Below are 14,997 nucleotides of genomic sequence, written 5' to 3'. Positions count from 1 at the left end.
TTACATTTCTGGCAAGGTGTTTATAATTTATTTGAAGCTCAGGGTAATCTGGGCCAGACAAATCCATTTCAGGAGAAAAAAAAAAAAATATATATATATATATATATATACACATACATACATACTTTGTGTTCTGTGACCCAATTCTGGTTCTCAATTACATTGCTATATGCGTGCTTTTATAAAGAATAATTGCTTTTTGTTTGCAATGGTTTCTTTTTTGGAGGAAGAAATTTTCTAGGGTGTAGGGATGCTCTTATTGCCACAGACCTGGTGTTTTCAAACTGACAGGTCTAATATACAGACCTATTATCCAGTTATGGAGGCCGACATTTATGAGCGTGTATATAAACAATAAACAACCCAGAGCCTACAAAGTATGGCTGTATTTGGGGTCGTTTTGAATTCCTTTCTTTTTATCACTGAAAGCGTTTGTGGAATTTTCTATGGAGAAATTCTATTAGTCTTTTCACCCTCACATTCCTTGCTGCCATTTATCTGTAGCTTTTTAAATGCACAGCCAAGAGTTGTGAGTTTACTGCTGAGTCCCAGAGGCTGGCAACTCCATAGAGATTTAAAAAAAAAAAAAAAAAGTGTTTCAACTAATACCATGAGCAGTGAACATTTTTTTTTCAAGTGCTCTTTAACTATTTAAAGCTTTTCTTTTATTATTATTATTTATTTAAATTTTTTTTTTAATTTCATGTGCATTAGTATGAAGGTGTCAGATCCCTTAGAATTGGGATATAGACAGTTGTGAGCTGCCATGTGGGTGCTGGGAATTGAACCCAAGTCCTTGGGAAGGACAGACAGTACTCTTAGCCACTGAGCCATCCCTCCAGCCCCAAAGCTTTTCTTTTGCATGAAAATATCTATAAACCACTAACTTAGTGGTTTTTAGGTCTGTGGAAGACTAGGAAAATAACATAATCTCAGGAGACAAAAGAGAAAAGGGCCTCATAGATGAAAAACCCTCTGAGTGGGAGGAAACAAGCCAGGAGGGAAGAGGCTGAACTCAGAAGCAAGAGACTGGAGCCACATGAGTGCCTGCTCTGTAGACGGAGCCAGAGAGTTCTGATGGGCCTCTGATGGGCCTCTCATGTGGAGTCTGCCCTAGACAGCATGCAGGTGAAGCCTTGGTAGCATTTTCTAGGACAGAACATTCTCTGTAAGATGCAGGAAATTGTGCTGGCTAGTGTTATGTCAACTTGTCACACAAACTGGAGTCCTCTGAAAGAAGAGACCCTCAGTTGAGGAAACACCTCCATAAGATCCAGCTGTAAGGCCTTTTCTCAATTAGTGACCAATGGGGAAGGGCCCAGCCCATGGTGGGTGGTGCCATCCCTGGGCTGGTGGTTCTAAGTTCTATAAGAAAGCAGGCTGAAGGGTGGGGTGGGGGGTCTTCCCTTCTCCAAGAAAGGGAGAGAGAAGGGGAGCATGGGGGTGGGACTGGGAGGAGAGGAAGGAGGGGGTTGGGACCAGGCTACAAAGTGGTTAAATAATAAGTAAGTAAGTAAATAAATAAATAAATAGATAGATAAATACATGGGGGTGGGGAGCAGGACGAGTAAGCCATGGGCAGCAAGGCAGTAAGCAGCAGCCCTCCACGGCCTCTGTATCAGCTCCTGCATCCAGGTTCCTGCCCTGCCTGAGTTGCTGTCCTGTCTCCCTTTGATGATAAATAGCAATATGGAGTGTAAGCCAAATAAAGCTTTTCCTCCACAACTTGTTTTTAAGTCATGATGTTTCTTTGCAGCAACAAAAACCCCAACCGAGACAGAAATTTTCTGGGGTATAAAAATGTTCTTATTTTCACGGGTCTGGTGTTTTCAGTGATCGACTGTGCTAATATGCAGGCCGATGTTACTCAGTTAGAGACGCCAACATTTAAATGAATGTAAGCAGATGGATTTCATAACCTGGAGCAAGCGCAGCATCGGAGATGCTTCCATGGCAGACAGCGGTGTTAGCCTTAGCAGTGCGTTCAAGGATGGCCGAGTCTGAGTTTGGCCTCAAACAATAAGTAAAGCAGATGAAAACTAAGCATTTAGGTGGGCAGATGAGGAGAAATGATGCTGCAAAAACAGACGTTTCCTGCTAGTTATAAGCACCTAGGCAGTGTCGTAGTTCCCGTTTCTATCACTGTGATAAACACCTCGACCACATGCAACTGGAGAGGACAGGACTTAGCGTCACAGTCCACTACTGACGGAAGGCAGGGCAGCATCCGGGAGGCAGGAACTGCCGCAGAGGCCATGGAGGGGTGCTGCCCACTGCTGAGATCCGCGCGGCTCACTCAGCTGCTCTGTGAGAGCACCGGGTACCACCAGCCCAGGATGGCACCAGCCGCTGTGAGCCGGACCCTCTCACCTCAATCATCAATCGAGAAAAGGACCCACAGCCTTGCCTACTGGTCCAAACTGCCTACTGGTGGGGGTGGATTTTCTCAGTTGAGGTTCCCCCTTCCCAAGCGACTGTGGCTTGTGTCAAGCTGACATAAAACTAACCAGCGGAGGCAGAGAATGTGAGTCCTCTGGCCCAAATTACAAAGCCAGCTCAGTCAGGAAGAGTGAAGAAATCTGAAATTACGGCACCTACCCCACTCTTGTGCTTGCTAGTGCCAAAATAAGACAGGAGCAGGTTTTACAGCTCGAACATTGTTCTTTCGTACCAATGCTGAATTTCTAAAAAAAAAAAAAACAAAAACCAAAAAAACAAAACAAAACAAAAACTGTATTCATTATTGCTGTTGTAGGGGATGGTGGTGGAGTGTCAGGGCACACTTGTGGAAGTTGGGGAGGACTTGGTGGAGTCAATTTTCTCCTTCAGTGTACATAGGTTCCAGGGATCAAGCTTAGGCTGGCAGACCTGCCAGAATGCTGGCATTACCCACTGAGTCATCTCCTCGCTGGCCCCTAACAATGTTTTTAAAGAGCTTAAGTAAAGACAACTAAGACAAGAAATCCTACAGGACTGCTGCATTTCTCTTCATGAACTTTCACAGCTTGGCCAGACTCCATTGTAAGTATCCGCACAGGTCTGTTGGGTGAAACCCAGACCTTAGATGCCTTTGCTCCTGGGACTTGATAATTTAGGTTTCCACCTCAGACCCTTAATAATAGTCTTTCTTTATACACCCCATTTCCTCCAAAAAGACCAAGGAGAAAGAAAAAAAAAAAAAGCCTTTGTAATTGGTGGATTTATCAGCTTTTGACAACTGTTGGAAGAACCTTTAATCTTTTCTTAAAAGTTCTTGATTGATTGGCTTTTTAAAAAGTATATCCAGGAGGACAGAGATTTTTAACCCTTATGGTATGTCTTCAGAAAGCTTGAGGTTTATGAAAACTAAGTTAATGGTGTTTTTTAAAAGATAATTGTGACATACTGTAGGGCTGTTTTTCACTTGGTTTTCTAATAGTCTCTTGGTTGATTTTCTCAGTGTTTACTAGATAGAGCCAACAGTTCTTAGTACTTTTTTTTTGTGGAACCACTTAAAAGCAGGTAGAAAGCCTCAATTTCCCCCACTATGGAAGATCTAAAGGCAGAACTATTCCAGCCTAGCTAGGTTCCCATCCCTCCTTGGGGCAGGCATCTCCAAGACTTCCTCTTATCAGAGTTCTCACTGAGCATTGTCTTGTCCCAAACTCTTCACTAAAACATAGCCAACATCTATGATCAAAAGTCCTAGGTTTGGGGATGTAGCGGAGTTGGCAGAGAGCCCGCTGAGCATGTATGAAGCTCTGGGTCCAACCTCCACACTGCCTGAAACAGGGGTGGTTGGTGGGCCTGAGTGCAATCCCAGGCACTCCGGAGGTGAACGCAGGACGAGCAGAAGCATCCAGTCATTCTCGGCTACACTGTGAGTTTGCAGCCAGTCTATGATACACAAAAGCTGAAAAGATGTCTCTTCTTTATGAGCTGTGTTGATCACATCACTTGTGCTGTATCCCGTTTGTTAGAATTCAGTTCTAAGTCCAGCCTGTATTCAAGAGGACAAGCAAACAGCACTCCTCAATGAGAAGTGTATCAAAGAATTTGTGGAGGTTCCTCCATAGCTGTATCTCTTATTACCTGCAAGGAATATCTCTCTGTCCTTGATTGTCCCGGTCTCTAAAACAAAAATAAGAAAGTAAGTTACCTCCAAGGTTTTTGCGAAGATTAAATATAATTGTACCCAGTACTCAAAATGTGTTCTCTTAAACTAACCGACTAGGTCTAACCGGTACTGATGGTGACATGGATGACGGTACAGTTCCAAGCACGCACAGCTTGAAGGGGTGCTGGTGGTCTCTGATGGATCCCAGAGCCTGTGGTTCTTGTGTGGGTGGCTCGGAGTGTCTATAAAAGGTTTGAAATCTTGGGTCCACCTCATTTTAGTGACTGTTTCCAGATCGGGCACTTGAACCTGGCCCCATTTACGGCAATTTATTTCATTACAGGATAAAGTCGTTAGATTCATGAGTAATAATTACTGTGTCTGCAGTGCTTTTAACACCTCAGACACGTAATCCTCACCTAACCCCATGAGTAAGTTTGATGAACACCCTTCCCTTTTCCAGGAAGAAGCCAGACCCAGGGTCATGTGGCTTGTCCTGAATCCCAGCGTGGTGAGTATGGCTGGAGTGAGAAGCTGGGGGTCCTGAGTCTCCAGGTCCTCTACCATGACCAAGTGACTGCCAGTCATGGCTCAACACCCAACACTATCTTCATTTTGTCTGTGGGGGAGAGAGACAATAAAAGCCTCACACAGCAGGCAGGCTGTTTTCTCTTTCAGAAAATCAGCATTTTGTGATACCCTTGGGCACCAAAACTTTGACCTCGAGGAGACAATGTGGAGAAGAGATGTTCTCCTCCCTGGTGTTCTCGTCCAGGCTCTTCCAGCTGTCGGGCTCCGCATGCCTGGTCTGCAGCTCGCAGATTTTTGCCGTGACCGAGGTGAAGGGCCAGCGCGCGTCCCCGGGCGTCCCCGCCCTCCGGGTGCTCACCGGGGGGCGCTGTGCGTCTCGGTGAGCGGCGGCCCGGGAGCGAGGGGCGCGTCCGGGCTGCGAGGTCGCCGCCCCCGCCGGGAGAGGGGAGTGGCCGCGCCGCCGCCGCAACTGGAGCCAGCGCACTCGGAGGCCGGCCGGCGGACGCGGTGTGGGTGCGCGGGGCGCGCGGGCGGCTGAGCGGCTGAGCGGCGCGGGACCACGAGCCCAGCTTCGGGTGCGACCGGCGTTCCCCGGGCGGCGGAGGCGGAGCGGCGGAGCGGGCTGCGGGCGAGGTAGGCTGCGCTCTCCCGTGCCGGGTCCCTTCCCGCCCGTGCCTTTGTGCGCGTGGCCCCGGGCTCCGCGGCAGCCTGCGAACGCGGCTCCCCCGGCTCCCGGGGCGCTTCTCCGGCAGGACGCGGTGGCGCCCCAGAGGGAACCCACGCGCTCTCGAGGTCGTCGAGGGTGATCGCGGCTCTGGGTGGCTTCGGGAGCGGCTGGAGGAGGGGGTCGTAAACTAAGTTGCGCTCCCACTTTGTGGTATCCGCTTCGTATGTGTGGGTACGGGGGAACCCGCTTTCCGTGGGCCCACCCGCACCTCCCCCCATCTCCATCCCCGCCTCCATCCCTCTGGCCCATCGGAGTTTCCTGGCCCCAGGTTCTGTGGGACAGGCTCTGGCTTCCTGTGGGAAGGAGAAGCGGAGGTAGAACAATGGGACGTCCTGGGGAGTGGGGTTCAGGTGCGGTGTGCCCCGGCCGCGGCACACGAGGAGGGGCGCCGGACCCGGTGGCTCGCCCTGGGCGTGCAGCTGCGCCCCGCTCCTTTGTTCCGCCACAGCGGAGGGGGCTGCCCCGGGTCCCGTTTCCTGCCCGGGATGGGATTGATTCACAGTCCCAGAGAGGCTAGGGGAAGGGGGCGGGGCTCGAATGGAAACCAGATTGGGAAGGGAGCCCTGGAGGGTGTTGGGCAGGGTGGAGCTTTGGGGAGGGGGTGATGAGAGTGCGTTGGAGTTAATTACAAACACAACCTTCTGTCTAAAGGCCTGTGGAGTTTATTTGCGGTGCTTTGTTCATGCTACGGCCTAGCACTAATTGTTGCAACAAGTTCTGGTCTTCCTTGAAGTTCTAGGCTCTGGCAATGAGCGTTTGCTGACTGCAGATCTTGTTAGTTATAATGGATGAAGATTTTTTTTGTTTTAAAGATTTTTGTAATGAATCAGAATATTTGTGTGCATATGTATTTGTGGGCTTCACTGTGACTTCAATAGGCTGAAAAAAAAAACAAACACACACACACAAAAAAAAAAACAACTCAAAACCAAAAAACTTTTGAGACATGATTTATTCTTTGCCTGACCTGCGCCTCAGAGATCCACCTGCCTTTGCCCCCTGAGTGCTGGGGGTAGCGGTATGCACCACTGATACCACCACACCTGGCTAGGTGTGTATAGAACCCTTTTGACAAAATAGTTTTCTGCATTATCATACAGTGTAGTTATGATGCTTTTCCAAGGACGTTTGGGGCCTGGGAAGCACCAGAAAATTGGCTTGCTCAGTAAATGAATCAGATGATGTAACATTAGTTGAGGATTCTTTTTTGTCGTTGGTCGGGGTGGAGGGAGAACACCCCACACTCATTTTGGGTTTGGATTTTGGGACTGGAGCCATGACTCTGGGCTTTCCTGTGGGCCTACTGGAGTAAGAGAGCATACATTGCCTGGCAGTGAATATTTCTCTGTCTCTCTCTCTCTCTCTTTTTAGAAGGAGTAGAATTGAATGTAGTATGTCAGGCGTTTTCTAAGGTGACCCAGTCCTAGATTGAAATCAGGAATCCCAGAAGGATTGGCTGATGTGGGGAGTGGGAGCGAGCCTTGGGGTCGAGTGATGGCTCCTTTCTGAACAGGCCGTTCCAAGCAAAACTGGGGAGCAGGCTGATATTTCCAGACATTGATGGTTGTGCTTCTGGGACCCTGAGTCCGGTGCAGGTTAGAGTTACTGTGGTGGGAACTCACAGCCTCTGACTGGGACCAGCACTGCCTTTTGGACAAGCAGAGGGGCCACCATGAAACCACTACTTTGGCCATTTGCTGTTAAGAGGAACCAAAGCCGAAAGCCTTTTAACCTTAGAAGGCAAACTGGGCACTTACTCTGAGGGAAAAAATGTTGTGTGCCCACTAAGTGGTAATGGAAAAGAGCCGGGCAAGCTCCTGCTGAGGGCTTGTCTCTTTTGAGGGGGATGTGGTCAGGCTTTCAGGCCAGCTGAGAAGTAGTGGCTCATGTCCTCAAAAGCCATTACGGTGTGAAGCTGGAGCGGGGCAGTGTCCAAGAGTCGAGTTGTCATTACAACTGATATACTGCCTGGCAAAACAGTGTGCCATGGCAGTTTCCAGAGGGGCTCTCTTTTATTGCTCTCCCACCATTCTAGACTTTTCATTCATGTGAGTTGTTTCGTTAAGTGAGTTCAGTTGGATTCCAACCAAGTGCTCCTTGGTCCATACATTAACAAAATGTAAAGCATAAAGGAATTACTGCTACTGGAGGCATGAATGGGAGACTCCCTGAGTAGCTGGTTTCTGGCCCCTGGCTGTCCCAGTGGATGTGGGATTGTGGGATAAGTCTGGCAACAGGCTGCACCCCTTCTGGGATGAGTCATCACATTGTCAAGTCTGGAGCTTAGGAGTGACTGTCTCTGCACAGCCATGCACAGCCATGCACAGCCACAGGGATGGACTGACATCACGGGGGAGGGGTGTGGGCTGGGAGGCGGATGGACATTTGTCTGAGAGGAGAACTGTGTCCTTGGCATCTATTGTGTGTCCATGCCTGTGCCACTTGGGCTCCTTTTGGGTGAAGTTCGTCTCCCACCTGTGTTCTACTGTTCTCAATAGTTAGACATTTAGATTTTAATTGAATGGGCTAATTATAGTAGGTTTATGGTATATAGAATTTTACAGGCATCATCACTATGATGATCTTTAAAACAGCTTGACCAAAGGTCTCAGTTAGCCCAGGCTGGCCTAGAATTCATTATGTAGCTTGAGGTTGCCCTTGAGCTCCCGATAAACCTGTCTCTTCTCCCACCCTCAGGCTAGCTTTATAGGCGCAACTCACTATGCCTAGCTAAAACTTTCTTGGTTTTTGTTTTGTTTTGAAACAGGTCTTACTTTGTGTCCCAGACTGTTTGAGAAATCACTGTATCCTGGGCTGGCTGTTACCTCAAGGTAATTCTCCTTCTTTAGCCTCCCAAGTGCTGAGATTATATGTGAGCCAAAGCTCCCGGCTTAGCATGTTGCCTCTTGTACTGTAGTTGTGCAGGTACCCAGTAAGTGACAGAGTTGAGGTCTGAAGTGCTTGACTGTCAAATCCGCTTTCTAACTAAACAACTGCGTGGTGCTGTACACCATTAATCCCAGTTATCTGGAGGCAGTGGCAGACAGTGAGTTGGAGACCAGCCTGGACTACTGAGTTCCAGGCTATGTTGAGAGGCCCTGTCTCAGACAACAAAGAAGCAAAACAGTCTGAATAATCACAATTTGACTATTATTTATTTGGTTAGCTCTTTGCAGACCCCACATGACTTTCATGTGTATTATAGTCGATTCTTCCTAAAGCCGCTGTGAAATAGGTCTGGGAGGTCGGAAGACCGATGCTACTACTTTACGATGACACCATTTGAAAGGTTTATATGATTACTTAAAAAATATCCCACCAGGGTCTTGTGTAGGCCAGGCTGATCCAGAACTCACTATGTAGCTGAGGATGACCCTAAACATCTGTTTCTCCTCTTCACACTCCTTCACTGGTTTTATGAGGCTTTGGAGACTGAGTGGAGGCCTTCCTGCATGCTGGGCAAGCGCTCTCCCAAGGGAACTGCATCTGCAGCCCCTTTACTGGTATTTTTGAAAGAGTCTTGTTGTGTAGTCGAGGCCAGGCTGGAATTTGCCATCCTTACGTCCCACAAACACTGGGATTGTAAGTATGTGCCACCACACCCAGTTTACATAAGCTTCAACAAAACAACTTTATTTATAAGTTAGGCAGCCAGCATTTAAAAATATTTTTTTTTTTTTTAAAAGAACATTTCAAATTGGTAGACTGGAAGTTGACTTTATATAGCACTATACATTTTCTGTTTCTTGAAACCCATTTTAGCTCTTTTTATCGTAAAGCCTTTAAGAGCACTGCACTTAGCTCAGCTGAGCCCCAGAGGGGATGTGATGCGGAGAGGAAGTGGGACAGCAGAATTGGAAACACACGCAGCCACAGGCTAAGGATTTTCCCAGCACTTGCTTCCCGTCCTGGCAGGAGCCTTTTGCAGAAGACATTCTTCCGTAGGGAAGTGTCAAGGGTCTTCCTTCGCCGGGTCCTCTGAGATCATCACATGACTTAGCTCTGTGGGAACACACATTCCACATGATTTGTGTGCTTACTCCTTCCCCACTGGGAAGTGAACTAGTTTAGACATCAATATAAAAGAGGAACAGAGGTGACCTGTATCCTTGGGCTGGAACAGAGAATAGTGCTGGCCAGAGAGACCAGACCATGGCCCAAGAGTGACCACCACATACAGGAACAGGAAGGAGCTTTGTATTGAATTATTTATGGAGTTCTCAGAATGCGCAGGTTAAACAACAAATCACAGTTCTCCTCCACTTACACACACACACACACACCATATGTGTTGCATACATATACATATTATTTCTTAAGATAAATTTAGATACTGTAAATTGTGCCTTTCCTTGGCTAGGTATTTCAGCCGAGGATACATTTGGAGTCTCCAGGGTCAGTGGCATAGCAGTAACTTAATTTTCCAAGACAGGCAGCAAGTGTGCTGAGTTCTCATCTATAGCACCTTCCTATAGACCAGTACTGATGTAGTGCTTGGGGGTTGGGGAGAAAGCTGGCCGTCTGCTTCTCTTGCAGCTTTTTGTTGACCTTGACAGTTTTGGGTACCGTTTTCATCAGTTCGTATATAAGCACCCTGTATTTGGCACCTTTCAAAAGCAATGAAGGGAATCCATCGTGCCTCCAAGGACAGTGTAGCAGGGCAGCTGGATGTGCCTGGAGAGTGGATGCTATTGAGATGAAGAAAATGGCTGTGACAGCTGTGGTGATCAAGGCCAAGGCAACACATGCTGCCCAGACAAAAGCTGAAAATAAACAATTGGGAGAGAGGAAGGAAATGCAACACAGGTGCCAGCTCCATCCTTGGCTTTGTTGCCTTCAACTTACTATGACGTGAGAAGACGCAGGCCCTGGACCCTGAGCTCCAAACCCTGGAGTAGTAACACTGTTGTGTGAGAAGGCCCAAACAACACCTGGGTGCTGTCAGGTCCTTAGCTTCAGCACCCTTTCTTCTGTGTTCACCCTACCTGCACGTTCCACTACCTCAGATGTGTTTGTGTTTTAAAGGCTGTGGTGAGCATGAAATGCCAAGTCCATAAAGGAGGGATATTTCTGTTTAGTCTTTGTTTCTGTTGCTGTGTTAAAATACCTTGTCTAAGGAAGTTAAGCAAGAGGTTGTTGGGCTCACACTCCGAGGTGCGGTCAGTCCTAGCTGGGAAGTCAGGGCAGCAGGAGCTCAGAGCATCTGGATATGTTTTTCTCACAAGAGTCAAGAGTCAGGGCAGTGAATGCCTGCTGCTGCTGGTCTCGCCTTTCCCCACTTAACGTAGTCTGGGATCCCAGCTAGAGAGTGATGCTACCCACAGACCCACCGTGGACAGGTCTTTTCACCTGAGCACAATCAAGGTGACCTCCACAGACATAGGGGCTCATGTCTCCCGTCATTATAGATTTTGTCACGTTGATACTGTCACCTTCCTAGTTCATGTTGTGCTATGGGCTGTTCGTGATACTGTCCACTAAGCACATGATGTATTGTTTTTATTAGTGCATACATGTGTGCATTTCGTGGCATACTTTTTTTTTCCTTCTATCTTTGCATGGATTCCAGGGATCAAACTTAGGTCATAGTGTTTGTTCACTTTTACCAGCTGAGCTATCTTGCTGGCAATGGGCCACTTACAAGGACTGAATTTTAAGGGTTTTGAGGGAGCATCACTTTGGAGAGCGACTTCCTGACTACCTCCTTCCTTGCTTGTTTACTTTGTCATCTCGAGTCAGGCTTCCTGTGTGAGCCCTGGCTGGCCCATAGCTGGGAAAATGAGTTGGTTTCTCTCACTTCATCCTCAGTCTCTGAATTTTGTGCTTAGCTCCCTAATCCTGAGTCTTGTCCTCATGAGACTTGGTTCTGAGAAGCCAGACCCTGGCTGGTGATCGATCTTTCTTGTCGCTTTTGCTAAACCCTGAAACCCAATGTCTGTTTCTAGCAGTTTCCAAGAAGCTCAGCTGCCTCCGGGAGCATGTGCTGCAGACACAGCGAGGGCAGGAGCAATGTGCTGTGAGATGGTGGCTGGGTACCCAGCAGGGCCTGTAGAAGACTTTGAGCAAACTCAGGGACAGCGGACGGAGTCAGTAGAATTTATAGTCTTTCAAGATAGGCAGTTTTAGAAAGCGGAGTCCACAGAAAAGAGCACTTGACAAAAAGATTAGGCCCCTGACTTTCCTTCTAGCTTAGACAAGCTTAAGAGGACACCAAAGCTGGGCCTTCCAGGAGCGTTAGGTGCACTGAGATTTTGGAGATGGCTAAATTTTGCCAAGACAATTTAGCTTTTTTCTTTTCTCTCTTCTCTTTCTCTTCTCTTCTCTTCTCTTCTCTTCTCTTCTCTTCTCTTCTCTTCTCTTCTCTTCTCCCCTCCCCTCCCTTCTCCTCTCCTCTCCTCTCCTCTCTTCCCTCCTTTTCTTCCTTCCTTCCTTTCATTTTTTAAACTTACTTCAAAGGAGAATTTGGGTGACTTTAATTTCATGCTTCATGCCGGATGCATGAAAAATTTCCCATTAATATGTAATAAAAGTATGCGGGGCTGGTGGTATAGGTCGAGTCCTTGCCTCACATTAAAGGAGCCCCTCTGAAGTTAATCTGTAGCAGTGGGGGGTGGGGTGGGGGAGGGGGAGGGTGGCAAACCAAAATCACCAGTGTCCTCTCTCTTTTTCTCTTAAATGAGACAAGGTTTCACCCAGGCTGGCCTTGAACTTGAGATTCTTTTGACTCTCCTGCGCCTACCCAGCCTAAGAATTCAGCATCCTGTTTGTTTTGTTTTGTTTATTTGTTTGTTTGGGTGTTGAGACAGAGTTTCTCTGTGTGGCCCTGGTTGTTCTGAAACTCACTATCTGTTCTGGAACTCACTCTAGAGACCAGGTTGGCCTCAAACTCAGAGACCTGCCTGCCTCTGTCTCCCTAGTGTTGGGATTAAAAACATGTGCCACCACTTCCCAGTTTAGAATTCAGTATCCCTCGGTAGGTTTTAGAAAACTGAATTGAAAGAACAATGAAAGAGATTATTAGCTGTTGGGCTTATGTATGTGTCATGGACCTATTTCTTTCCTTCCCTAGTTTTATGAAATATTTTCAAGTACTGAGACCCTACACCCCCCACCTCACCCCCCACACCCCTCAGTCCCAGAGAACTGATTACAAGGTTTGCCCCACTCACAGTTCCCAGTGTGTAACTTCTCTCCCTCCCCTCCTGTCCTTCCCTTAGAATTCTGTACTATTAGCCCCTGCGGTGCTGTTTGCAGTATTCACATAGGAAACATGCTTGTTTCCTCACTGACCATGTTTTTCCCTTGAAAGTGCCTCAGAAGAATTGCCAGTACTCATTCATTTTAGAGCCAGAGCACAGCTGCCTTGAGGAATAGCTTAATTTTCATAAACATTGGGTTTGTGCCAGCTTACATTGCAAGCTGTAGTTTTCAGTCCTCATGTAATCTCCTTACATTTGAAATAGGGGAACCATAGTTGTGAATGACATGATGAGCCACATAGGCAAAACTTCTCATTTGCCTGAAACCTCCAGGGTGTGGAGAAGAATTCAGAAAAGCAAGTGAACTGCCACACTGGGTTGGGACTTGGGGCTTATTCCTTTGTCATTCTGTGACATTTGGGGAAGGGCGTGCTGTAGCGTGGCTGCAGATACACGTTATGTAAGGGTTCAAGGTGGCTTGAACATCTATGTTAGTGTAGTTTCTTAAAAACCTCTTGGGCCTAGGGAAGTTAATCTTGACTTATTTTTATCTCATAATTTGTATGTTTCTCACTTTCCTTAAAGATAGAACTTGTGAAGTTGGTATTTTGATTTTTGAATCCCCAGGTTCTGGAATGACACAGCTGAAAAGATCCTGGAAACTTAAAGGTCATGGCGCTCGTTCTCTTACTGTAGCCGTGGGGGGACAGACCAGGAGCTTGACCCTAAGTCTTTAGTTGTTTTCCTTCCTGTGGAGATGGCTCACTGTCCCCCAGACCCATCGGAATCTGTGCTTGGCTTGGCTGTTTTTGCTAAAAAGCATTCTTATCACCCACTTCTCTGTTTTCTGTGACCCTTCGTCCACCCAGTTCATTGCTGCATTCAGCTCGCTCTCAGATCCTTAAGTCTTTACTCTGGTTTAGATCTTTGAAAGCATTTGCCCAAAATAGCTTGTTCCACAAATGAAAAGGAGGAGAGTGGGAAAAAAGAAAGCCCATAAATTACATAAAAAAGGTTCCTTGGCCAAGGTTAGAACTGCTTTGTTTGAAGTAAGTTTCCTGAGGGATGACCTCCTGGCCTTTGTGGATGAGAACAGTGAAGTCCTGAGGAGGAGCATGGCTGCCACACATCCTGATGCCCTGGTACCCTCCTGAGCAATGTTTCTACAGAACTCTACTGTTGTCACTTCATTGTACATTTTTAGATCTGTGGCTCTCTGACTGTACTTAGAATGTATGTCCTGCATGAACTATACTTGATTCACATTTTTCACTGTTCCTTCCTCCCTCCTTCTTCCTCCCTTCCTTCCTTCCTCCCTCCCTCCCTCCCTCCCTTCCCTCCCTCCCTCTCTCCTTTTTTTCTCTCTTTCTCATCTCCTTCCTTCCTTCTTCCCTCCCTCCCTCTTTTCTTCCCTCTCTCCCTTCCTTAAGCCATTAGTTCTATAACTTATCAAGTGATAACCTCACTTAAGTCCATGATGACCAAAGCTCCTCAACCCACCAGGCAGAGAACCCCACCTCAAGGCTCAGCAATCTCACTCATTTTTTTAATTGACTTTTCACTTTTGTGCATGTGTGTCTCTGAGTATATGCCACATGATGGGGCTCTTGAAGAAACAAGCTTTGTTTGTTTGTTTGTTTGTTTGTTTTAAAAAAAGGTTGAATGTGGTGGCACATGCCTTTAATCCCAAAGGCTTAAGGTGAGCCAATTTGGAGGGACTTATTTCTGGTCAGCATGCCCTTCTTCCCCAAACAAAGCTGCCTGAATAAGGAGGGGACCGCCTCTGCGTGCAGCCGGCCACCCTACTTCCAGGTTTCCGGCCACCAGCGCCGTTAGTTCGGACAGCCCCCCATGGTTACGTCATGGATGGTTTGACTTGATGCTGTGAAAGCAATATGCGTTCAGTGGAAACTGTACTTTGCATTTTGATTTTTCCAAGGCTAGAGATACATAGCGTGTTGGCCTGTACAGACGCAGGGCTGGATGGGAGCCATAACTCCCCTCATCTATGCGGGGCAAGCAGAGTGGAGAACTAAAACCTGAAGTAGCCTGCAGTGTCCTGCATTGCTGTGTTGTGAGGTTCTGGAGGCTGGGGGTAGCAAATGCAGTTTCAGCTCAGGATGTTTTAGCTTCTGAAGGGGGTTTTGGGGACTAAACTCCATCACAAATTGAGCGATTGTACTGGTGCCATTTCCAGTGACCACTGCTCTGTCAGGCATCTGAGTATCCTGCAGAGCAGCTGTCTTTGCTTAGAGGTCGTCACGCCTGCTCCCAAGAGCAGGGTGGGTGGAGGGTGATCTGGATTCCCCTCAGGGCCTTGCACCTTGTGCATCTGGTGGTGCAGCTCTGTTTGGTCACCAAGGCCGTGCACTGGGGGCAGCTTCATCTGAGCCTTCCATTGACTTTAGTCCATATAAGTGAGAAGCAGGGTGGTGGGCTGGCCT

At 47.5% G+C, this 14,997-nt stretch overlaps 1 protein-coding gene across 2 annotated transcripts in view; it reads left to right on the top strand.

Moving 5' to 3' along the window:
- Window positions 1-5,172: 5,172 nt before the first annotated feature.
- Window positions 5,173-14,997, top strand: part of Myo1b (myosin IB) — a 158,385-nt gene continuing 148,560 nt past the window's right edge. Inside the window, exons 1-2 of one of the 2 annotated variants that reach the window (XM_055616441.1) lie at window positions 5,179-5,260; window positions 8,122-8,185. The gene's annotated coding sequence lies outside the window, so the exon portion shown is untranslated. Of the gene's footprint in view, window positions 5,261-8,121; window positions 8,186-14,997 lie in introns of both variants that reach the window. The other variant, XM_055616442.1, reaches the window with a different exon arrangement.

Source organism: Psammomys obesus, unplaced genomic scaffold, assembly GCF_907164565.1.
Source record: "Psammomys obesus unplaced genomic scaffold, mPsaObe1.curated_primary_1811, whole genome shotgun sequence".
NCBI classification, from domain to species: Eukaryota; Metazoa; Chordata; class Mammalia; order Rodentia; family Muridae; genus Psammomys; species Psammomys obesus.
This window is presented reverse-complemented; position numbering and strand designations above follow the sequence as displayed.